Source organism: Rhineura floridana, chromosome 2 (genome assembly GCF_030035675.1).
Source record: "Rhineura floridana isolate rRhiFlo1 chromosome 2, rRhiFlo1.hap2, whole genome shotgun sequence".
Lineage (NCBI taxonomy): Eukaryota > Metazoa > Chordata > Lepidosauria > Squamata > Rhineuridae > Rhineura > Rhineura floridana.
Window position 1 is genome coordinate 210440123 of NC_084481.1, and position 24361 is coordinate 210464483.

Below are 24361 nucleotides of genomic sequence, written 5' to 3' on the forward strand. Positions count from 1 at the left end.
TTTTGGACATTTTTGGGGGGAGGAGGGAATGTGTTTGTTTTCCTTGATTAATCTTTCTGTTTTTAATGATCTGTTATGCAAGCTGCCTTAAGTTCCTCCATTCTGGATGTGAAAAGAAGATGGGGTATGAGTACCTTTTAGAAATAAGAGACAGTGGAGTTATAGAAGGCGGCTTTCTGCCATTTGGTGATTTTGTAGCAGAGCCTGATGTGAAATATGTCTAGCAGTTTCATATTCTTTCTTGTGAAAAATGGGTATTTCTTTTCGCCATGTGGTCCCAGCCACAGCGTTGCACAAACCTGTAACGCTTCAGCTGTGAAGTCAGGACCTATCTCGTCTAGGATATATTATCCAATGCTTTCAAAAATATTGCTGTAATAACCAAAGAAGAAAGTAATAACAAATAATGAATGGCACTGGCAAAGGAATGGGTTTAAGAGAGATTTACACCTTTTAATCACACTGTGTATCTGAAGGAAGGGAACTGAAGCCTGTTTGCTCATGTAAAGCAGCAGCATCCTGATCCCTTGAAATGGCACCCAGGCAATGTCTGCTATCTGTGATGATCTGACTGGATATAACAACTCTCTAAGTAGATCAGCCCTACCACAGTCTTTGCCACACTCTTGCAAGCTGTGATGGGAATGTATTGAAGCAGCGTGGAGAAAAGCAGGTGGAGGTTATTATCTATTTATTATTAAAATATATATCTTGCCCTTCACTGTAAGGCAGGGGTGGGGAATGTTTTTCATCCAAGGACCACATTGTCTCATGGACAACCTTCCAGGGGCCACAAGCCAGTGGCAGATGCACAAGTAGATGGAGCAATAGATATGACTCTTCCCTTTGCAAAGTACAAAGGACTATACATCCTCTAGTCTCGGGATGCCAAACACAAGAGGTCACGTGGAAATTACCTCTACAGTCAGCGGATCTGAGAAGGAGGCCGAGAACGAACAGAAGAAGAAGCTGGTGCATTCGAACCGAGCAAAGAGAGCTAAAATCAAACCCAAGTTGGCACTGAGACCAGCAACTAAAAATTCTAACCAAGAGAGCACAGAGCAAGGCGTATTTCAGATAAGAAAGTTGCATTATGTCCATGTATCCCTTTTTAAGGGGAAGGTCCTGGTAGATCTTTGAGAATTGTTTATTGATAAGGCAAGTGATATGAAACCTGAGAGGAAAGCTTCCCTCTCTGCCAAACAACGGATCAACTTGAAGGCAATTATTCCGGAAACTGATGTGAACATCAAGAAATTCTAAGATAACAATCTACTTAAAAACACTTTAAAGAGATTTGGGGGGGGGGGGAACAATACTTTGTTGTTCTGTTAGGTAAAAAATGTAAATGCCGCCCTGGGCTCCTATTGGGAGGGAGGGATATAAATCCAATAATAAATAAATAAAATAATAAAGTACACTACATTTTAATTAACGATGGGGGGGAATTGGATTCAGTTTGCATTTAAAGCAGAATCTAAGTCCACACTTTCTGACACAATATGAGAACCAAAACTCAGCCATCTTTTGAAATTTGCACTTACCCACATTTTGCAAGGCACTTCTCCAACCAAGCAATGCCTGCAAAAATGCATATATCAGAAGAAAGTGTGCATAAAAATGAATAGATTAGTGAAAATAACAAACAAAAATGCATTTCATTAGAAGAAATTGCTTTCAAAAATACGCATTAGTCAAAACTGCATACAAGAATGTGTTTAATAGGAGAAATTCACACTGAAACATTGAAGAATTTTTATGAGGATTTTTTTTTAAAAAAATCACAAATTGCTGCAAAAAAGTGGAAAACTGTATTTGAGATTCCAGCCATGCAAAAGTCATCAGTTTCTACACACACCTCTCTCCATGCATGATCAAAGTTCTATGAGGTGTTCTGGCCAGACAAAAGCACTCAAGAAGGGCACAGTGCATGGTCTGGTATGGGGTGCAGCCTGGGGGGAAAGGGTATGGCCTGGAGAGGGGGAGAATTGCAGGCCCAATAGAGATGTCTGAAGAACTGAGGTTCCACACTCCTGCCCTAAGGTCACAGGGTGGGTTGCAACAAATCAAAACATAAACAGAATGCAATCAATAAAAACTCTAACACCTCTTGCCGGATTTAGACTTGGTGAGGCCCTAAGCTATATAAAGCTTGGAGGCCCTTTGTTAAAAAATTACACCATATATATATATATTCAGTACACATAAAATTTTAAAAGCCCCCCCAAAAAATTCTGAACTTTTTTGAGGCCCCTGCGGATTGTGAGGCCCTAAGCTGTAGCTTGTTTAGCTTATGCCTAAATCCAGCACTGCTAACACCAGTATCTCAGTGCCTTTAAATCTGATGAACAATATAATGAAACGTCTGCAGCTACTCCCTGAAAGGACTGGCAAAATGAAAATGTTTTCAGTTGTCACCAGAACCCCTTCAGAGTAGCTGTCGGCCTGATCTCATGGGGGAGTCAGTCCAGAGCCAGGGTACCACTGCTGAAAAAGCCCTACTCTGGTTAGTTCCAGCTAGCCAGATCTCCCTTGGTGGTGGAATACAGGTCCAGCCAATGACATTTTGCTGCCAGAGATGGAGGACAAGATGACAAAACAAAGCCCTATGAGGAGAGACTGAAAGAACTGGGCATGTTTAGCCTGGAGAAGAGAAGACTAAGGGGAGATATGATAGCACTCTTCAAGTATATGAAAGGGCCGGGATTTCTTCTCGATCGTCCCAGAGTGCAGGACACGGAATAATGGGCTCAAGTTGCAGGAAGCCAGATTTCGACTGGACATCAGGAAAAACTTCCTAACTATTAGAGCCATATGACAATGGAACAAATTACCTAGAGAGATAGTGGGCTCTCCGACACTGGAGGCACTCAAGAGGCAGCTGGACAGCCATCTATCGAGAATGCTTTGATTTGGATTCCTGCACTGAGCAGGGGGTTGGACTCGATGGCCTTGTAGGCCCCTTCCAACCCTACTATTCTATGATTCTATGTCACCTTATCTCATCCCATGTACAAAGCAGCCAGGCTGGCAGTTGAATCTTACTTTGACACTGGCAATGGAACACAAGGACAGCAAGCTAGCTTAGGGAGCACAGGGCAGACTATGTAGCCCACGCCGCTCTGTGTACTCCCCACCTCCCAGTATCTGCCATCTCAGCCAGAAGGTATAAAGGAGAAGAAGCACTCCACTTCAGGCCACGTGGCTGGCCTTTTAAGGATTCACACTTGGGGAGAAGGGGAGGAGCTTGGGAGGGATAGCCTGGGTGGAGGGGCATATAAATCTAGTAATAATAGAGAAGAGATTCTTCTTAGACTGTGATGTTATATCCACATTAATTCACCTCAAGGAATAAGCATCAAAGAACGATGACATGCTGGTACAGTTGAAGTCTTCCAAACAAATGTTAGCAGGTAGTACTCTGGTTTCAGTCTGTGCTAGTGACAGAGAGAAGGCCTGAGGCACTGAAGCTGAAAACTGAAAGCAGCAAGTATGAGAGCGCTCCCAGAAAAATGCACTGAAACCTAGTCATAAAATCTACTCAGTTCCCATACTGACCTGATTAAAGTAAAAGGATGGGGGGTGGAGGATCTGATTCCACACCATTTGTCAGAAGACAACCAGTAGATATCATTTAGTTAAGACTGATTAACATGTAGTATATGAGGCTGTTATCCAGTACAGCCACAGCGCAGTGGTAAAGCTCTGTTACGCATGCCAAGGATCCTTGATTCAGCACCTGGCATATGCAACTAAAAAGGATCTTGGCTAGCTGAGCTGGAAAATAACTCTGCTTGGTCTCTTGGAGCACTGCTGCCAGTCAGAGTGGATGGTACCAGGAGTGATGGACCAATGGTCTGGCTCTACAAAGGGCAGCTTCCTGTGTTCAGATACTCACAGTCCACAATAATAGAGAAACAGGGGCTTAAACAAAGCCACTAGGCTATAGCCAGGGCTGGCCCTACCATGAGGCAGAGCAAAGCGGTCACCACAGATAGCTGATTTGGGGTGTCATGAAAGTGCAGCATATTGACAGTAATTTAATTTATTATTTTTGTATATTTCCTGCCAGGGAAAAGGAGACACGCTTGTGGGATTTTCTGCCCCAGGTGCCAAACAAACTTGCCTGACCTGGGATACCATGGACCTCGAACCACGTTTACCACCATGGGGTTCTGTGATGGAAGAAAAGTGGGATATAAATACAAGAAAAGAAATAATAAATTGACTTGTGGAGGGGGGCATGTGACGTCCTTCCCTGGTTCTCCCTGTCAGGTTCCCATCTGCTTGTGGCTACTGCCTTTCACTAGGCACCACCAGGGACACCACCAGTCAGGACCGTCCTTTATATGGTTTCTCACTCCGCTCTAGCACAGATCTCACTAGATCCCACTGCTAGGCAGCACCACCAGTCACTTCCTGTAACCAGTACTCCCAGAGACTTTGCCTAAGTCTCTCTATAGCTTGTTATTTTGTGACTGTGTGCCTATGCTGTTCCCAACCCCCTTGTATCTTTATATATAAAGCATACAACTCTTGGTTGCTCTGGATACGTGACTTGTTACAATCTCTCCCTTCACCGCTGCCACCATTAGATACAGTTTCTGTTCAGCCTTGGTAATTACCTTGCCCTCCCTTCTGGTCTGTATATTCCCCAGCCAAGGATCAGGCCTTTGGTAAACCAAATAAGTATTTATTTACTAACAACAGGAAATAACAAGATAACTTTAGGAATGTTTCACAAGCGTATGGTTTCATATATGGTCACTCTCTCTGTTCATATATATACTCTTTAAATATCAGCCAAATACAATCCAAACTCCCCTCAGAACTCTGCCAACCAACCCTCACCAAACGACCTCACTCCAACCAACTCAACAACTTCTTCCCCCCTCATCACTCACAAATCTCCATTTATACCTTCAGCCAGCCAGCCACTCAGCCAATCATCATCCAGCATACTTCAGCTTCTCACCCATGTACTCCCCCTTTCTCTCTCAGTCAATTACCATAGATCACCTAATAGACCCACACTTACCATATTTACAGATGCTTAACCTACAGGAACATCACATGGCACTAGTCAGCAAAATATCTTTGGCCAGCCCTGGTTGTAGTTGCTTGACGACCCTGCCCAACAGATAAAAATATGGGTGAAATCAGGGGCAGGGGACCTCAGGGCTGGGGCCTGAGTGCAGGCTTCTAGTTTTCTCTTTGGAACTCTCCCCAGGCTGCACCTCGTCTCCCCAGGAAACATCCCTCACTGGCCTTGCTTTGAATTCTGTGTGTTTCTGCCTGGCTAGAATGCATCCTTGAACTCTGAGAATGCCTCTTGCTTGGATGGATGGAGGATAGAGCGGGGTGTGTGAGTGTGTGTGTAGAAACTAGCCTAGTGAACAAAGGTAAAATTGATACTCATTACTCCACCTACTTTTGCCTCTGGCTCGGCCTACCAATGGCATCTGGTCAGCAAAAGCTTTCGCAGAAGGGAATGTGGCCCTGGGCTTAACCAAGTTTCCTCATTCCGAGGTTAGATGTTGAGGACTCTGCTTCATTCACAGATTGATGGGGCCTAATGAGGACATTGAGACATTCAGTGATGAGTTCCCAAAGCACCTTGAGGAGCTAGTCTTAGGAATGCAGGAATTTCCAATATAAGCATAGCACCTTGGCTCCAGAGTTCAACAGCAACACAAACATGGAAAGAAAGGGGCCGGTGGCAAGCTTCAACCTGACTATGTGATGCCTGAGGATGGATTCTCTGAGACAGCAGCACCCAAGTGTGGATCCGTATAGGAGAAGGGATGGGCAAGAAACTTGGTTCAGTTTGCATTTCAAGCCAAATTTGCACTTTTCAAACCTTACAAGAACCAAAACGAAACCCACCTTCAAAATCCACACTTAATTTTGTGATGCCAACCAAACCAAGTTTACAAAATTGCATATATTAGTGGGAAACATGCATAAAATTAATGTATTCATGATTATAACACGCAAAAAATACATTACGTTAGGAGAAATTGCTTTCAAAAATGTGTGTATAAGTCAAAATGGCATACAAAAATGTGTTCATTAGGGCAAGTCCGCACAAAAATGCTGAAGAATTTTATTTATTTATTTTATATCCCGCTTTCCTCCCAGAAGGAGCCCAGGGCTTCAGATATTCATGAGGATTGCTTTTTGAGGGGAAATCACAAATTGCTGCAGAATGTGGAGAACTGAAATTGACATTAGAAAAAATGAGAGAGAGAATCAAAATTGACAGCTCTTTCCATCCTAGTCTCCAGTCTTAACAGGATGATCTAGGATGGTTATTTTCTCTCACATAGGATTGCTGCTTTGCTCAGCTCCCAGGGTTTCTGCCCACTCCATATCTCCATTACTATGGTGTCAAAGGAACACCTCCAGAATAGATTTGCATAGAGCAGGTGGAAGAAGGGATCCTAATCCCAGAGAAAAGTATGTTCCTGTGGCTATAGCATCTTCAGAAATGAGAGAACATAATAACCCTGCTGGATCAGACCAAATGTCCGTCTTGTCCAACATCCTCTTTGCTATAGTGGCTCACAAGATGCTTTTGGGAAGCTCAACGGCACATTAGGAAGGCTCCCCACATTCTTCATTATTCCCCAGCAATTACTGTTCAGTGGCGTACTGCCTCTGTGCATTGTGTGAAGAAGTGCTTGCTTTCCTCTGTTCTCTCCAGCAATGTCATTGGATGTTTACATATCCCGGCGTGTTGGAAAAAGGTGAAAAAGAATTCACTTTGCCCCAATTTCCCAACTTCAGATAAAGAACGTTGTTGTTTTTAACCATCATACAAAAGTGTCAGCTCCAGTTTCCTCCATCTTGCTACTGAAAGGTCTTCAGGCATGGAAGTAGAATAAACATAATGAAGATCACCTCCTCCTCCTGCTATTTGCCCTGCTGTAGGTGTGAGCTTTCTTAGAGGTTGCTGTCATTGGGAATGTGGTGGTAGGGAAAGGGTTAAAACTCTCCCTGCATCAGAAATTTAATATATTGTCCAGATTGGCCTAAACACTTTGATCCATTTTTAACTTTGCTTCCTTTCTTGGGATCAGGGCCAACGAATTTACAGGCAGGCAAGAAGGAAGCCCGTGCAGAGTAAGCTAATGCCAGGAACTGCAGCATAGTGATGGGCTGAGCTGCTGTTGGCACGCAATTGTGCACTGACCTTTGCCTCCCCTGCAACAGTTTTCAGAAATGTTGTTATGATAAATGGAACTCCCATATGGCTAGGCAATGTTCCAGGGATGAAAAGGGGGGGGAGCCTGTTAGATAGCAACTGGATCTGTTCTAGCAAGGCCTAAGAAGACACTACAAAGCACAAATACATGCAAGCTTTAAGGAGTCACTTCATGCATTATTATACAGCCAAAAGAGTGGCTGTATACTATAATCAGTATGGATTTTTCGCATTCCATAATGTTAAATAGAAAATACCCTCCGCATGCCATTCTGATGCTTCCCATAAGCTAATTCCAAAACAAAACCTTACAAAACATATAGTCCTGAACTCAGAAACGCTTGCTTTACAACCTTCTAAATTTTCATGGTGATGCACAAAACAGAGAGAATACAGAGCTCAAAGTGTAAAAAGAGAGCGAGAAAAACCAGACCCCTTTTGGACTTTTTTCAGACAGAGTTCTCATAATTTGTTAAAATTAATTAAAAATCAGCCATGTTCACAGAGTACCTGTAATCCTATTACTGACCTTTCAAATGATCGCACCAGCCTTTCCCTTCCATCCCCTCTCCTCTCCCTTCCTCCCCTCTTCCTTTTTCCTCCTTCCCTGCCCACTCCAGACCTCCCTCCCCATGGTCAGTTCTACCTATCCTAAGCATGATTGCAGGGGAGTAAATCCCACTGAAGTCAATAAGCATGCAAATGATCAATCAATTCTCAGCAAACTTGCACAGGATCGCATTTCTTACCTCCCGGATTAAAAAGCAGAGAAATTAACTAATACGCAAAAAAACCTTGCTGTTTAGGAACATACCTATAGCCAACAAATATTTCTATCAAATGCTAAAAAGCAGGGGAAATGGGCAGCTATAGTGAATGCACCAAGGGAGCAGGAGACCTGACCTCCTCTCTGAGATATTGTACTGCCCTACAAATTTGTCAAAATGCAAACACAGTCTGAGCATATGGTGAGTGGTGGCAACACCTGCAATTCAGATAGTCACTTTAAATATGTTTGATTTACTTTGCAATTTTAGTGAAGTTTCCTATAGTAAATAATTTTATTTTGCTTCTGTTACTGTGAATATGTGAAGTACAGCAACACTGCAACACTAAAAAAAAGCTCCAAAAACAATTGTGGAATTATGACACTGACTATTCTGCAGAATAGTTTCCAATAGACATGGGGAGTGTCTCAATTTGCACAAGATAAAACAGTGAAATATATTCTAGCAAAATTCTAGGTGTGCACTATGTTTTGAATTGACCATGCCCACCTTGCCTTGTGGAGTACTTTAAGCATAGCAGGCTGAAAACATGCATCTTGGGCAGGCCAAGTCTGTTTTTTCCAACAGCTAGAGTCATTGCTGAACTAGCAACATATTGTAATCAGTCTGATTTTGCATCAAACTGCAGTTTCAGATTCAACTGTTAATGTGCCCAAAATAGAAATAGAGCATAACCTCCAGTTGGAAACACAAAAGGCTTTCTTCACCACCATATGACACTGACCAATAACAAGGCTTTGAAATTAATAAAAATAAATTTGACACAGATTTCTAGGATGAATAATGAGAGAAATACAATTTTCTAGGTTAGATTCTCTGTAGAAACAGTAGTAACACAGAAAAGAAGCAAAGTAAGAACACCAACAAACATACAAAAAATGTAATTCTTCATCTTTGGAGATAGCAGGTGTTGCCATCACTCACCATATGCTCAGAGGCACACGTTACCAAATTCTTCCAAGCTACACAGGAAGTGGATTGGACTGTGAAAGACCAACCCAAATTGTGTTTGCATTTTGACCAATTTGTAGGGCAGTACAATATCTCAAAGAAGAGGTTAGGTCTCCTGTTCCCCTGGTGTATTCACTATAGCAACCCAATTTCCCTGCTTTTTAAAGTTTGATAGAAATATTTTTGCGTATTAGTGAATAATTTTAGGTTTACACCCTATGACAGGGGTGGGGAACCTTTGGTTTTCCAGATGTTGGTGCACTACAACTCCCATCAGCCCTAACAAGTATGGCCAGTGGCCAGGCATGGTGGCAATTGTAGTTCAGCAACATCTGGAGGGCCAATGGTTTTCCAACAGTTGCCCTATGACACAAAAAGCCATCAATAAAAGTACTGCAGAGAGAGACTTCAGGGTGAAATTGATGAACAAGGATTTATCCATAAGTTTGATTCCATTAGTTTAAGACTCAATCCCGCTACTGGCACTAAATTAGAATAGCAATGATGGGTAGATTTATATAATCACCAATTCCAGCTATTGTGGATGATCACTGTGCTTTTCTTGTGCACATTTGAGTTTTGCTTCGAAATGTCGCAGACCCTCACCCCATTCAGAAGTTACCCTCTGCATGTTCCAAGAATGCATGGGGAGGGAAGCGAGTCCGCATGCACTGCCCTGCCTCCTGCATCCCCATGCCTGCTGGCTCCATCCCTAGATCTTTGTGCATTGGGCACAAGGTGCGAAGGAGGAACCTACCTGTGTTCAGCTTCTGCCCCTCCACATGAACTGAAAACCAGAGTGTGGCTAGTACTGATTGATAGCCTTATCCTCCATGAACTTGTCTAACCCCCTTTTATAGCCATCCAAGTTGGTGGCCATCACTACATCTTGTGGTCAGTTTCATGGTTGAACTAAGTACTGTGTGAAGGCACTATATCTGGCAGAACTTGCTACTGTAAACAGACACTAATTGATCTGGGAGTGCCACTGCATCTGACTGTCTTGATGCACAACCTATACTCTGGACAAGAGGCTACTGTAAGGACAGAATATGGAGAAACCGATTAGTTCCCAGTCAGAAAGGGTGTGAGCCAAAGGTGTATTTTATCACCCTATTTGTTTAATTTATACGGAGAACATATCATATGGAAAGCGGGATTGGACCAAGATGAAGGAGGCATGAAAATTGGAGGGAGAAATATCAATAATTTAAGATATGCATATATTTATTTATTTATAATTTACGATAGCAATACTTTACGATACCATACGACTAGCAGAAACCAGTAATGATTTGAAACGAATGCTAATGAAAGATAAAGAGGAAAGCATAAAAGCAGGACTACAGCTGAACGTCAAGACTAAAGTAATGACAACAGAAGATTTATGTAACTTTAAAGTTGACAATAATCAAGAAAGAAGAAGGCTACGACTGGGGAGGGCAGCTATGAGAGAACTAGAAAAGGTCCTCAAATGCAAAGATGTAACACTGAACACTAAAGTCAGGATCATTCACAACATGGTATTCCCGATCTCTGTGTATGGATGTGAAAGTTGGACAATGAAAAACGCTGATAAGAGAAAAATCAACTCATTTGAAATTTGATGTTGGAGGAGAGCTTTGTGCATACCATGGAATGCAAAAAAGACCAATAATTGGGTGTTAGAACAAATTAAACCAGAACTATCACTAGAAGCTAAAATGATGAAACTGAGGTTATCATACTTTGGACACATCATGAGAAGACATGATTCACTAGAAAATATAATAATGCTGGGGAAAACAGAAGGAAGTAGAAAAAGAGGAAAGCCAAACAAGAGATGGATTGATTCCATAAAGGAAGCCACAGACCTGAACTTACAAGATCTGTACAGGTTGGTTTATAACATGCTGTTGGAGGTCGCTGATTCATAGGGTCACCATAAGTTGAAATCAACTTGAAGGCACATAACAACAACAACAGAGGCTTGGAGGGACAGGATATTTATAGATGAATTACACTTTAGCACTTCAATGATGTAATGGCAGGAACACTCCACTTAACATTGTATGCTCTTTTTTGTGGGCTGTTCTAAACAAAACTAAATATGTACCTTAGCTGGTGTTGAGCAAGTGTATGGGGATTCTTTTGGGAATTTTTCCTGTTGTCCTGTTTTGCTTTGGTGTTTTTTTTTTAAAAGCCACTTCTTTTGGTCTGTGTTTGCCAAGTGTACAATGAACACACACAGGGAAAAATAGAATGTTAATGATAAGCACCAAAGCAAAAGGCAAATACTGAATGAGAAAAAACAATATCTGTTTGCATGTGTGGAAGAAGAGGACAGGTGGAAGAAGGGTTTCACAAAACCTGTGACTCCTTAGCACACTGTAGCCATCCTTCTGTTGAAACAACCAGAGATAGCAAAGTGGAGGGGTGATTTGTTATCTATATTATGGTGCGTTCCCACCATACATTGAAAGCACATTCAAAGTGCACTCTTTCCCCCAAAGAATCTTGGGAACTGTAGTTTTTAAGGGTGCTGGGAATTGTAGCTCTGTGACGGGTAAACTACAGTTGCCAGGATTCTTTGGGGAAAATAATGTGCTTTAAGATATGGTGGCTGAGTGTACACCATGCTTTTAAATGGCATTCTAAGCATATTCCCCCTCCCCCCCAAAAGAATCCTGGGAACTGTAGTTTACCTCTCACAGAGCTACAATGTCCAACAAACTGCTGTTCCTAGGATTCTTTGAGAAAGCCATGTGCTTCTAATGTGCTTTCAATGTACGATGTGTACGCAGCTGATGTGTCAATATGTGTGGTTAATCCTATACAGTATATACTAATAGAAAACTCATTTTGGGGGCACCAATTCTCATGTTGCCAAATCTTTATCCACACACAAGAAGGAGATATCAACAGGCTTGGGGAAACCCCAAGGTTTGCAGTAACACAAAAAACAGCTTTAGGGGAGAAAAGCCCTTGGGAAGGAGGTCCCAAAAACAGCCCAAGCAGGACTGTGTATGCCCAGTGGCCATAGAATGTTGATTGACTGTTGAGGGGGCTCAGAAAACTGGAGGGAGAAGGGGAATGGACTGTCCTGATTGGCTGGCTGATTGGAATGCTGAACTATAATGTATAATGATCCAGGTGAAATAGATTATTCTGTCTTGGCCCCAAAGAATGCAACCGAGCAAAACAAAGGAAACTAGCCACTATATAATCGTATTGCAAAATCTTTCAGGGCTGTAAATATTTAATTGGACACTGTGTGTGCATTTGTGTGTGTGTATGATCAGTTCTTAACTACCCCAGCCCATTTCATTACTTTATTTACTGCTTTTGCCAAGGATCCACTAATCCTATACATCTGTATTGTTTAGGTACAAAGACATTTTCCAAAGTTCAACCCTTTAAAGTAGGTGTTCTTAACCTGTGATCCATGGACCCTTAGGGAACAGTGGACAGAACTGTGGACAGCTCCTTGAAAGTTCAGAGGGGGAATTCCACTGCCCTCCTGATATGGAGCAATCAGCAGACCCTGCTAGGGAGTCCATGGATGAGCTTCAGGGGGTCCGTGAACCAGGTGCAAATAAAGAAAAATTCCAATGCAATAAAATTAATTGCAATTGTTTATTTATGGAGGTCCATAGCTTTCATCAAAAGGGTCTGTGACCCAAAACTGGTTAAGAACCACTGCTTTAAAAGCTAAGATTACAGACACCTTTTTCATGCAAATAACAAAGGCTCTGGTTCATCCCTGCTGCTAACATTATGTTAGTCTGCGAACAATTTAAAAAGCAATCACCTGAAGGCAAGAATAAAAAAAAGGACTGTAGAATGGTCAGCTGTTCATGTGTCATTATTGACACTTGCTCATGTTACTACCTGAAATCTTATCGTTGCTATTTAGGTGGCTTTATGTTTGAATCTTGAGGAATGGGCACAGCTTCTGTAGCTTCTACAGCACAACCACTACAAGAAGCGTAAGAATCGGCCTTATACCAGGCAAGACTATTTGTCCATATAGACCGCATTGTCCAGCTGGCATGGACTCTCCAAAGAGACTCAGGCAAAGGTCTTTCCCATCAGCTGCAACATAATCCTCTAGCCTGTAGCTCAGTTGCAGAGCATCTGCCTTGCATGGAGAAGGTCCAAATACAATCTCTGCTCTCTACAGATAGGACTGGGAATGTCCCTGTCTGAAACCCTGGCAAGCCTCCATTTAGACAATACTGAACTAGATGGGCCAACTATCTGATTCTTTATAAGGCGTTCCTGCCCTTTTTAGAAAGATATGCTGGAGACTGAACCAGGGACCTTGTGCATGCAGAGCCTAGACTTTTCCACTGAACTACAGCCTTTGCCCTGGAATATTCATTCTGGGATCAAAGTCGGAGGCAGTATGCTTCTGAATACCAGTTGCCAGAAGCTGCAGAAGGGGGGAGTACTGTTGTGCTCTGGTGCTGCTTGCAGGCCTCCCATGGGCACCTGATTGTCCACTGTGAGAACAGGATGCTGGACTAGTTGGGCCAATGGCCTGGTCCAGCAGGCTGTTCTTACATTCTTATGTGCACATACAGAGTTGGGTTTGTTAAAATGGCATCTTTCTTGTAAGACTAATTCTAGGTCCTGCCTCATATTAAACCCCTTCTTTCCTTCCTTCCATCCTTCTTTACTCATTCATTCATTCATTCTCATCCATCCATCCATTTCTGTGAAAGCTGGACATGGTATCAAGAGTGCAAACACCGATGAAAAGACTGGCTTTAACTAGAGGCACAATACTGTTCCAATGTGTCAAAAAAGCCCAATAGAGTCACAAAGTCCTTGTATAACTAGCATCGTTCTAATAAAAGATTGTGTGTGTATGTGTGTGTGTGTTTGTTTGTTTGTGTTTGTGTGTGTGTGTGTAAGCTGGACCATGGCTGAGTGGCCACTTTCACATCACCCCAAGAGAGGGCAAGGTTTGCCATGCAATCTGCATGCACTAATTTATATGTGTAAATAAAAATTTGGAATAATGATTATATAACAGCAATGAAATATGTATGACCAGATGACCTGTGTGCCTGCTCAGTCTGCTGCCCAGGTGCTAGCGTTGATGGGCAACATCAAGGCCTCTGCTTGACCTTCTTATTGTTCCTCATCTTTGAACTCTAAACTCCACCTTTAAACTGTAATCTTCAAGTCGAGGACTCCTTCGAACACAGGACTATTCCTTGGCACACTTCCATATAAAGGACTAACCTCAATAAATAATGACACACGACCACCCTGTTTAGCTTATATCCAAAGATGCCCTGAGTATCAGCCTACTTCCCATATTAGTATAGTAAGCAGGGGCAGTATACCATCAGTGCACATTGAATAGTCTTTACTGTGGTGGGTTGAGGTTCAATTTTCTATGCAAGCCAAGGGCAGAAAAACCTGCCCTTTTCTTGAATGCTGCACTGTGTTCCACATCCAATGCCTGGTATAGTTAGTGTGTAAAGATCTTCTGCTGTTGTGTGGTTGACGTAGCTGTGCTGCATGGAAATACCATAGTAGTCTCCATCCATTTCCTTTGTCATTGTTATGTTGCCAGAAATAGGTGAGAGGAGAGTTTCCTGTGCTAACTCGTAAAATACACTTACAACTGTCTTCCTCTGTTTGCCTCTATTCAACAATATTTCCTTCAAGATTTGCTTCATTCAGTTACTCTATGTATGTGTGCTGGGAACCATGCTGTAACCAGTGCTAGATTCCTCGATGGGTGAATTATGTGATAGGAAATGGTCAACCACACACTACGCTGGATGATTCATCATTGATCTTCCAAATGTTGGGTTGGATTTTTTTTCTAATTAAATGCAACTGAAGAGGAAGGAGGAGGTAATGCTAATTTGATCAAGGAAACAGTGAAAGGGTTGGGGACATTTAACCCTTTCCCCAGCCCTGTAGCTGGGAAGGGGAGGAATATGTGCACCACCCCCTCAAGCTGTGCTTCACCCTTTTAAAAAATTGTCTTTTTAAATTTGTGACATAACAGACAATGACAACCTCCATTTAAAGAATGATAGCTTGTTTTAAAATAGGAGCAATTTAGGAAAAGGATCCTCTGAAAAATTCAGTGAATAAGGCAGGGTAAGTGCACAACAAAAGCCCCATCTGGAAGAGCCCCTAAAAGTCTGCTCACTCAAGCCTTTCCCTGACTCAAGGGTAGATTTTTCATGAGCACAATCACCCTCTAATTACTGAAGTGATCCTGGAAAAAACTAGTATAAGTAACATGACCCTTGAAGAGTTAAATATTAAACATGTGTATTATGGGCTAGAGTTAGACTCCATCCCTTGGACTTTCTTTTGTTCTGCTTTTCAGTTTCAGTTGTGTTCTCTACCCAGCCAACAATAAATAAGTATGTTTGTTTGCCTGCAGTAAAAAGTAAGAATTTGTTTATTCTGCAGTTAGCATGATGAGTAGAGCAGGATCGGGTGCTTATTGCTCAAGGGTGACATAAAGAGATAACTAAAAGTGATCTGAAAAAATACCTACCGTAAGTTACCATTTACTCTTCTAAAGCACTCACTATACTCACAATCACAGTGGCTATTCTTTTTCTTTTTCTTGAGTACTTGATGGCAAAGGATGAAAACAGCCCTAGAGGAATAGAAACACTTCTGCGCATGCTACAGTTGGCTGGCTGGCTGGCCATTTTTGCTGTAAATCAGGCCTAATTTCTGATTTTCCCAATGTGTGCAGCTCAGCATGAGGCCTTTTTGGGGTTTCTGGGCAGAAAACTCAACCCAGCAACTGGTAAAAAAAATATCCAGTTGCTTCTCACAATATGGTTTCAGTTGCTTAGTTAGTCCTTTATATAGCAACCAGTGAAAAAGTTTTCCCTTGACTGTACAATAGGAACAAAAAATTTAAAGATCAGGAATAAGACTAGATGGGCCCTCAAGGATTGAACAACTTTAGTATCCCTTTGTTCACTGTATCCCTAACATCCTTTGTCAGTCATTTAATTCCTGGTGTTCATACTAAATTTTCTCTTAACCTGACCTTTACATAGCCCATGTAAGTTCATACATACACTGCATAGAGGAAGGGTGAGGAGGAAGGTCATTGCCTTCCTTCCCCTGGCCTGGCCCACACATCCTCTCCACCAATGGGGGGGTCGGCTAGCACTATGCACCTTCCCCCTGAAATCACTCCCCCCGAAATGTTGATCATCAGCATACTGCCATCACTGCTGCCTATCACCATTGCCAGATAAGCCTGCTAGGGCTCATGAGGGGCAACCAATGTAGAAGGGATCCCAACTCCCACACACACACACAAAACCAACCCTGAAGTGGATACAGAGCTATATAAGGGATGGAGAACTTGTGGCCCTCCAGATGTTGCTGGGCTACAATTCCCATCATCCCTGACCATTGGTCACGTTGTCATCTAGAAGGCCACAGGCTGTTAGTATTATTAGTACCCCATCCGTGAGATGTATGTTGCTATCTAATTATATGAAACTGCATGTGGACATTTGTCTGTAGAAATACATAGTTGTTGGGGGGGGAATTCCACCCTACCCTTCTGGGCATGAAGCTGATGGCCACCCCATGGCCACAGCATCAAGGTAGACTTGCCCCAGAACAAGGAGGCATGATGCAGCTATAAGAAGCCACTATCTGAAAGAAGGCTGGGTAAATGGGATGTATGTAGGAAACATTTGGCTGCTGTGCTAAAAAATAAATAATATCAACATTTTGCTTTCCAGTATATATTTGACATCCTTTTCTTTAACTTATGAATCAGCTAGCCCTAATCATACATTGGGATAGGAGAGAGATTCAGTTGCGTTTGCATTTTAATACAACCCTACCTTATTCACACTGCCTGAAAAAATATGTTAACTGCTGAGTCCACACCATACATTTAAAGCACATTTCGACTCCCCCCTCCAAAGAATCTTGGGAACTGCAGTTTGTAAAAGGTGCTGGGAAATATAGCTCTCTAAGGGGTAAACTACAGTTCCCAGGATTCTTTGGGAAGAATGTGTTTTAGATGTATGCTGCGTATGAAGCCTGAAATGTAACTATCTTTCAAAATTTGCAGTTCTCTGAATTTTGCAATATAGTTCTCCAACAAAACAAATGTGTCCAAAAATATGCATATTACAGGAAAGTGTGCATAAAAATGCATACATTAGGGAAGATAACATACAAAAATGCACTGCACAAATGGGTATATCAGGGAAAATTGCATACAAAATGTATATATTAGGAGAAATGCACACTAAAATGCTGACAAACTTTCCTGAGGGCTCTTCTTTTTAAAAACTGCAACTGATGTGGAAATTGGTGAATGGAACTTAAGATTGGAAAAGGGTGAAGCCATAATTGACAGATTCATCCATCTCTAACAGGGAAACACTCTTGAAAATGAATTGAGGGGAGAGAAATGGTGCCTGATTGCAACAAAAACAGGATCATCTGAGGTAAAATGGACAGATATTAATAGCCTGGATGATGACCACACAGGACAATATAAGTGCCAGGAGACCTGCACTTCTCGGTTGTTGGATTAAGGCAGGGTGAGGAGGCCGGAAATTGACAGAAAATACTTCCTTTGTTATGAAGGGCTCTTCTCCATTCGATAAATGCTCCTCAGAGAAGATTTTACCACACAGCGAACGTTTGCATGTTTTCCCCATATACCCTGTTTTTTAATCATTCTTAGATATGCTAAATGTAGTATTAAATATCAGTATTTTAATTCTCCCAACCACCACCAAGAAATCTAAAAATAAAATAGGGAACTGTATGCTGTTGAATTGTCATGTATGAAAATATTTAAAACTATTTCAGTAATAATAATTTCCAAGAAAATTTTTGGATTTGTTTGAATAGCCTAGATCAGTGGTTCCCAACCTTTATGAGCATGGGACCCCCTTTATAAGCTGAATTTTTTTTGTGACCCCCTCCCCCCAGGGAGGCAGGCTGGCTGCCAGGAAGGAAGGGGGGAAAACAGCCTTTCTTTGCAGGCTTGCTTCTGTTTGCTTCACAAGAAGCCCTCTCCTCTCATTCTAAGTAAGAGCGTTGCCAGTAGCAGCAGTGCAAGGAGACGGGAATCAGTGATAGTAATCCCCTCTTCTTCCTGGTAGCCCCACCCTCAGCCTCCTTTGGCATCTGCCATGTATTTTATAGGCAGATGCCTGCCCTTAGTGCGCCTGAAAGACGCTCTGGCGCTTCAGCAAAAGGCCTCCCCTCTCGTTTGGAGCAAGGGGGAGGTGTCATCTGCAGCGGCAGTGGAAAGCAGACAGTGTAGAAGGAGTGAAGACTTCTTAAAAAAATTAATAAATAATTCATTTCTTTACTGTTCACGGCCCCCTCTGGATTACTTCGCGGCCTCCCTGGGGGTCCCAGCCCCTAGGTTGGGAACCACTGGCCTAGATACTAAGAGCAACCTCAGGCTATTTACTAAGATGCTGGGAATTGTAGCTCTGTGAGGGGTAGACTACAGTTTCCAGGATTCTTGGGGGGGGGGTCTGCTTTAAATGTATGGTGTGTATGCAGGCCAAATCTCTGAGCATGGATTCTTATGTAATCAAAATGGTATCAGCCATGGACAAAATGGTGGTATCATCTTGGGGAAAATCCAAGGTTAACAGAAATACAAATCTTTTGCGGGGGGTCCCTAAAGGATAGGGTGGGATTGGGGTGGGGTGGTCCAGTGACAATTTAGGATGCTCAGTGGCAGTGTTTATGGAATGCCAACTAACTGTTGAGAGGGAAAAATGGAAAATAGGGGTGGGGGATAGGAGGGGGAATGGAATGGAAAATCCTGGAAGGGCATCAGCAAGCTGGCTGGAACCCTGAATAGGAGTACTTTATACTGTAATATTTTGTTGTAGTTTCCACTCCTGACATTTAACAGCACAGTCCTACGTATGTCTATGCAGAAGTAAGACACAATTGAGTTCAGGGGGGCTTCCTCCCACATAAGTAAGGCTGTCGTCTTATACCCATTTATCTGAGATTGAGCCCCACTGAACTCAGTGTGACTTATTTTTCAGTAGAATTCTATACAAGAGACTGCTCATGTTAAATGCATTTTATTGAATTTCCCCCCTCCTAATCAAACATTTAAGTTCAATTTCCTTTGACTATTGGAAAAAACTTTGGAGATACTTATACAGTATTTAAAATTAATAGCACATTTTTAATTTTATTTTCTTTAGTTTGCTTACTAAATGTAAGCCAAAGAGAGATGTTGAATCTGACCTCTACCAACTTAGGGCAGGTGAAAATCTTCTGATCTAAACTTTCCCGGAAAGCCTACATCCCTTCATTCTCTGCTTTTATATCATCCCAGAAGTATCTGGCCGGTTGTTCTCAGAAACAGAATGCTAGGTTAGATATACCTTGGAAAGAACCCAACAAGGCAATTCTTTGGAACATAGGTTTTTATGCTGAGACCTGCTATCCATTTTCTCCTTGTAAGCTCCTAGCAGACCAATTCACACATGGTGACTGAGTTTATCTGAGCTGAGTTGAACTTGTGCAAAAAAATTCATGTCATGGCTTCTTTTTCACAAGCCCAGTTTGGCAATCAAGTCAGTGCGCACTTACTGTCCAATTCCAAAGCTGCAGCGGCTAGAATGTGTAGCAGTGTCATAAATTTGCCCTGTGTGTTTGTCCTGGGTTAGCTAACATTACATCAATAGATTTAAGCAATAGATTTAAGCAAAACTAAAAAAAAACTATGTGCCATTTAATTTTATGTACAGTAGTGCCCCGCTCATACAGCGAGTTACGTTCCGGACCCCTGCTGTAAAGCGAAAACCGCTGTACAGCGGATCCCATTGTCTTACATTGAAACCGCCGTAAAAGCGGAACAAGCGCTGTAAAGCAGGGCCTTTCTACAATTCACAACCGCTGTATTAGTGGAATGCTGTAAAGCAAAGCGCTGTAAAGTGGGGCCCTACTGTACTGTATAAATACCCACAAAGTTTTTCCAATAACCAAAAGGAGTTGAACTGAAATATTTGACTAGGAGGATAAAAATTGTTTTCATCTGTGAAGAGATGGAATTGCAAACTGCTATGATTATTTACATGCCTGAGTAAATCTATTTGTTTTAGTGGGGGATGAGATGCAAAGGAATCCAGAGACCCTGTGCATTTAATATTTATTCAGAAGACGAAATTTCAGCAAGTGCAGCTTGTCCAATAATGGTGAAAAATGCTACAATTACTGTAATTGTTCTGCGCAAAGATGAAAGCAGCATAGTAACCCTGCCTGCTTTGCATGCATCCATTCTTGTTTCTTTTATAATCACATGATTTGCCAACACCTCTCTCTGCCTGTCATTTTTAAATGTCTGTCTGCCCCTGTTTAAGGGCAGAAATATACATATATCCAAAAGAGGCTCAAGGTGCTTTGTATGCACTTTGAGACCACTTTTTAATGTATGAATGACTGGCACAGCAGCAAAAGAAAAGCTGCTATATTGTTCTGTTATATTTAAAATATTTTAGAGTTATGACCTTACAAAGCCATTTGCAAAGGGGTGGGAGACAAGGTACAGTCAAAAAATAATCACAGTAGAACAGATGTACAGGTTATTATGAAAGGCTGCTCTGGAGACACAGAAGATTTATCACGTTGGTTAAGGGCAGCTGTAAAGAGGAAGGTCTTCTAAATGGCAGAAATGGAGGTGCAAAGCATAACTCCATCAGAAAGTAATGGTGTCATTTTGGGGCCATTGCTGAGAAGGCCCTGTCATTTCAGCAAACTGAATTTAATAGCAGCACTCAAAAAGGACCCCTGATGGGCAGGATTAGATTGGTGAAGGTGGCCCAACTGGTAACCTGGACCCAAGCCATTTTAGAGCTTTAAAGGTTAAGATGAGTACTTTAAATTGGGCCCGGAGCTGGGCAGAAAAATTGGCAGCTTTGCAGTCACATCTCCTCTTGGGAACTGAAACACTCCACAGCCACTTGCCCGAGACAGGTAGAGGTGCCGCCTGCAGGAGGCTGCCTTTCTCAGCAGCGGGAGGAGGAAGAGTTGGGTTAGAAGAGCAAAGATGATGGAAGGAGGTGGCTCAGTTACCTGCCCTGATTCTACCACCAGTCCCAGCAATGCCTCGCTCTCCTGCTTCTGGGAAATAAAGCGTCCCACGCCTTCCTAACATCCTCCCACCTCAAGCAAGCAGCTGTGGGATGTTTCACCCTCCAGGAGGAGGAGGAAGCAATGAAGGGGTAATCAGGCAAACAGCTGTAGCAAAGCAGCTTTTGATTCACTGCTGTGCTGCAATATGGCCTTCCCTAAGCTGGTGTCCTCCCAGTTTTGGACTACATGCTGACTGGCTAGGGATGGAATGATCTGTCCATTTCTGTTTTCTCAGTTTCTCATTTTTCTTATCTTAAATTAAGTTCTCCACATTTCTGCAGCAATTTGTGGGTTTGTTTTTTAAATCCTCATGAATATTCTTTTGCATTTTAATGTAAGTTTCTTCTAATAATGTTTTGTAGGCAGTTTTGACAAATGTACACATTTTTGCAAGCTATTTAACCCAATATAATGCATTTTTGTATGTTATTTTCACAAATATGTTCATTTTGTGCACACTTTCCCCTCATATATGCATTTTTGCAGTAGTGTACCAAGGGTGGAGTGGTGGGTGCGGTCCGCCCTGGGTGCAGGCAATAAGGGGGCGCATTGTCAGCTGAGTCTCAGCAGCAGCAACAGCCGCTTGCGCCGCCATTTCCTCCTTCTCTCCTCCTCATGGCTCCCCTCAGCAGCTGTGGGGGTGTGGAACTTGTTGCTCCACCTGAGGCTGAGAGAACCCCATTTCCAAAATGGCTGCCCGAGGAGCATGCATGCAAGGTGCCACGAGACAAATGGAGGGCTGCACTCACTCTCACTCTCCTACAATGGGGCAGGGAGAAGCAGAAAGGAAACCACAGAGAACAGGAACACACACACATCCTCGATCCGTCCCTCTCTCTGGGAAAAAAGGAGGTGTGCAGAGCACCAAGGAAGGAAAGGAGGTAGCATTCCCCCTCTGCAGAGCATCTGGCATCCCCTCTGGACGGGAGGAGGAAGTGAGTTTACTCAGACCCACTATGGAGGGGGAACTCATGGGTTTAATTTAATCCTGTGTTGTTCCAATGATAATAAGGTTGGATGTGACAGTTTAAGAACATAAGAGCCCTGCTGGATCGGGCCAGTGGATCATCTAGTCCAGCATCCTGTTCTCGCCGTGGCCAATCAGCTTGGGCCCTCCAGATGTTGCTCAGCTGCAACTCCTGTGGTCAGTGGCTAGGGCTGATGGGAGTTGTGGTTCAGTGGCATCTGGGGGGCCAAAGGTTCCCCTATCCCCGATCTGGGCATCCTTTCCCAACTTGGTGCCTTCCGACTGTTTTGGATTACAGTTCCCATCAGCATGGCCATGATGGCTGGGGCTGATGGGTGTTGTAGTCCCAAACGACTGGGGGCCGCCAAGTTGGGAAAGGCTGGTCTTAATGGACTCTACTGGAAGTGGAACACAAGTTAGAAGAGCCTTTTAAAAGTTTTTTAATCCAAAATTGTGTGCTTCAGTTTGGATTCCTGCGTTGAGCAGGGGGTTGGGCTCAATGGCTTTATAGGCTCCTTCCAACTCTATGATTCTATAAGTCTATAAGACTGCAGGCAGCACTGAGTGCACTCTCCCCTTCCAGGCTCCATCCACTTGATCATCTTGGTTGCCCTTTTTTGAACATTTTCCAACTCTTCAGTATCCTTTTTGAGGTGAGGCAACCAGAACTGTATGCAGTATTCCAAATGCAGCTGCATCACAGATTTGAATCCACAACTTATTTAAGGCCTTATTTCTTATGTGTATTTGGTGGGGGAGGTGGAAATTTATTTTGGGATTATAACCAACAGCCCCAGTCCAGAACCAAGGGGCTCTCTTACTTCCCCTCCGTAGCGCATCTCATATTTTGGGATGATAATCAAGTTAGGAACTTTGTGCATGCAGCTATATAATCCACGCACGCACAACACTCATCTCACTGGGGAAATGAAAGCCAATGTGGCGTAGTGGTTTGAGTGTCTGACTGGCACCTGGGAGACCAGGAATCAAATCCCCGTTCAGCCATGGAGCTCCCTGGGTGACTTTGGGCCAGTCACAATCTCTCAGCTTAACCCACCTCACAGAGTTGCTGTGAGGATAAAGTGGAAAGGGAGGAGAACCATGTACGCCACCTTCAGCTCTGTGGAGAGAAGGTGGGATATACATGCAATAATATATAAATATAAAATCTGTCCAAATGCTCATTGCCTTGGGGCCAGGAGGACCCATCCCTGCAGCCAGCCAGAGGGAGGGATGGAGCAAGGTGGTGGCGGCGGTGTGCCTCTAGCCTGTGGCTGAAACACCCCCTACTCTGCCCTCCTCTGGTCGTGTTCCTCAGAGTGGGAGAATGGGATGTTTATGAATCTCTGCCAAACTTATTATTATTATTATTATTCATTTCATTTCATGATCATTACTGAAAATAATTTTACTGTATAGAGGAGGGGGGTGTTAAAAAATGATCCACTCCGGGTGTCAAATACGCTAGGTACGCCACTGTAAAGCATTGCTTGGTTGGAGAATTGCATTGCAAAATTTGGATAAGTGCACATTTTGAAGGAAGGCTGTGTTTCAGTTCTCATATACCTTTGGAAAGTGCAAATTTAATAAATTTGGCTTTAAATGCAAGCTTAACTGAATTTCTCACTCATCCAAAGCTGGGACTGATGGGAGTTATACTCCAATCCACCTGGAGGGCACCAGCTTGGAGAAGCGTATTGCAGTACATTAAAAAAAAAAGTTGCCTCAAAGCATGTTCAGGGCTCTTTTTGATACATGTAAGTCTCTCCCTGAACATTGCCATCTGGCAGGGAGTGTGTCACCTTCGCCTGCTACATCAAGGGTGGCACCTGGCCTACCAACACTGATCAATCTCACTGCAGTTTCCAGACATAGAAAGGAAGGTGATGGCAGTAACTAGCAGCAACACACTCAGAACTGTTAAGTTCCTACTTCTGTCAAGCAGTATAATATCCCAAAGGTCTCAGCACCAGCAATTCTGCAACAAAAGCCACCTTTCACCATAGTCAGCTGTAGTTTTTCATATTTTTAACCAGCTGCCCAGCCTGCTGCAATGCCTGCGTTGACACACTCAAACATTCATGATAGGTGTGGGAGCACAAAGGCACACACTAGATCAGGGGTGGGGATCCTCAGGCCTGGGGGCCAAATGCAGCCCTGATAGAGCTTGGAAAAGTTACTATTTTGAACTACAACTCCCATCAGCCCCAGCCAGCATGGCCACTGGATTGGGCTGATGGGAGTTGTAGTTCAAAAAAGTAACTTTTCCAAGCTCTGCTCCATGCCTCTCTGCCTGGCCCTTTGGACTCTCTC

At 42.9% G+C, this 24361-nt stretch overlaps 1 protein-coding gene across 2 annotated transcripts in view; it reads left to right on the forward strand.

The window, feature by feature from the left end:
• Nucleotides 1-24361, forward strand: part of LOC133378426 (B2 bradykinin receptor-like) — a 53731-nt gene that overhangs the window by 10546 nt on the left and 18824 nt on the right. The window contains exon 2 of one of the 2 annotated variants that reach the window (XR_009761015.1): nt 4073-4501. The exons of the other annotated variant lie outside the window; for it this stretch is intronic. The gene's annotated coding sequence lies outside the window, so the exon portion shown is untranslated. Of the gene's footprint in view, nt 1-4072; nt 4502-24361 lie in introns of those variants that run through there. 2 annotated transcript variants of the gene reach the window in all.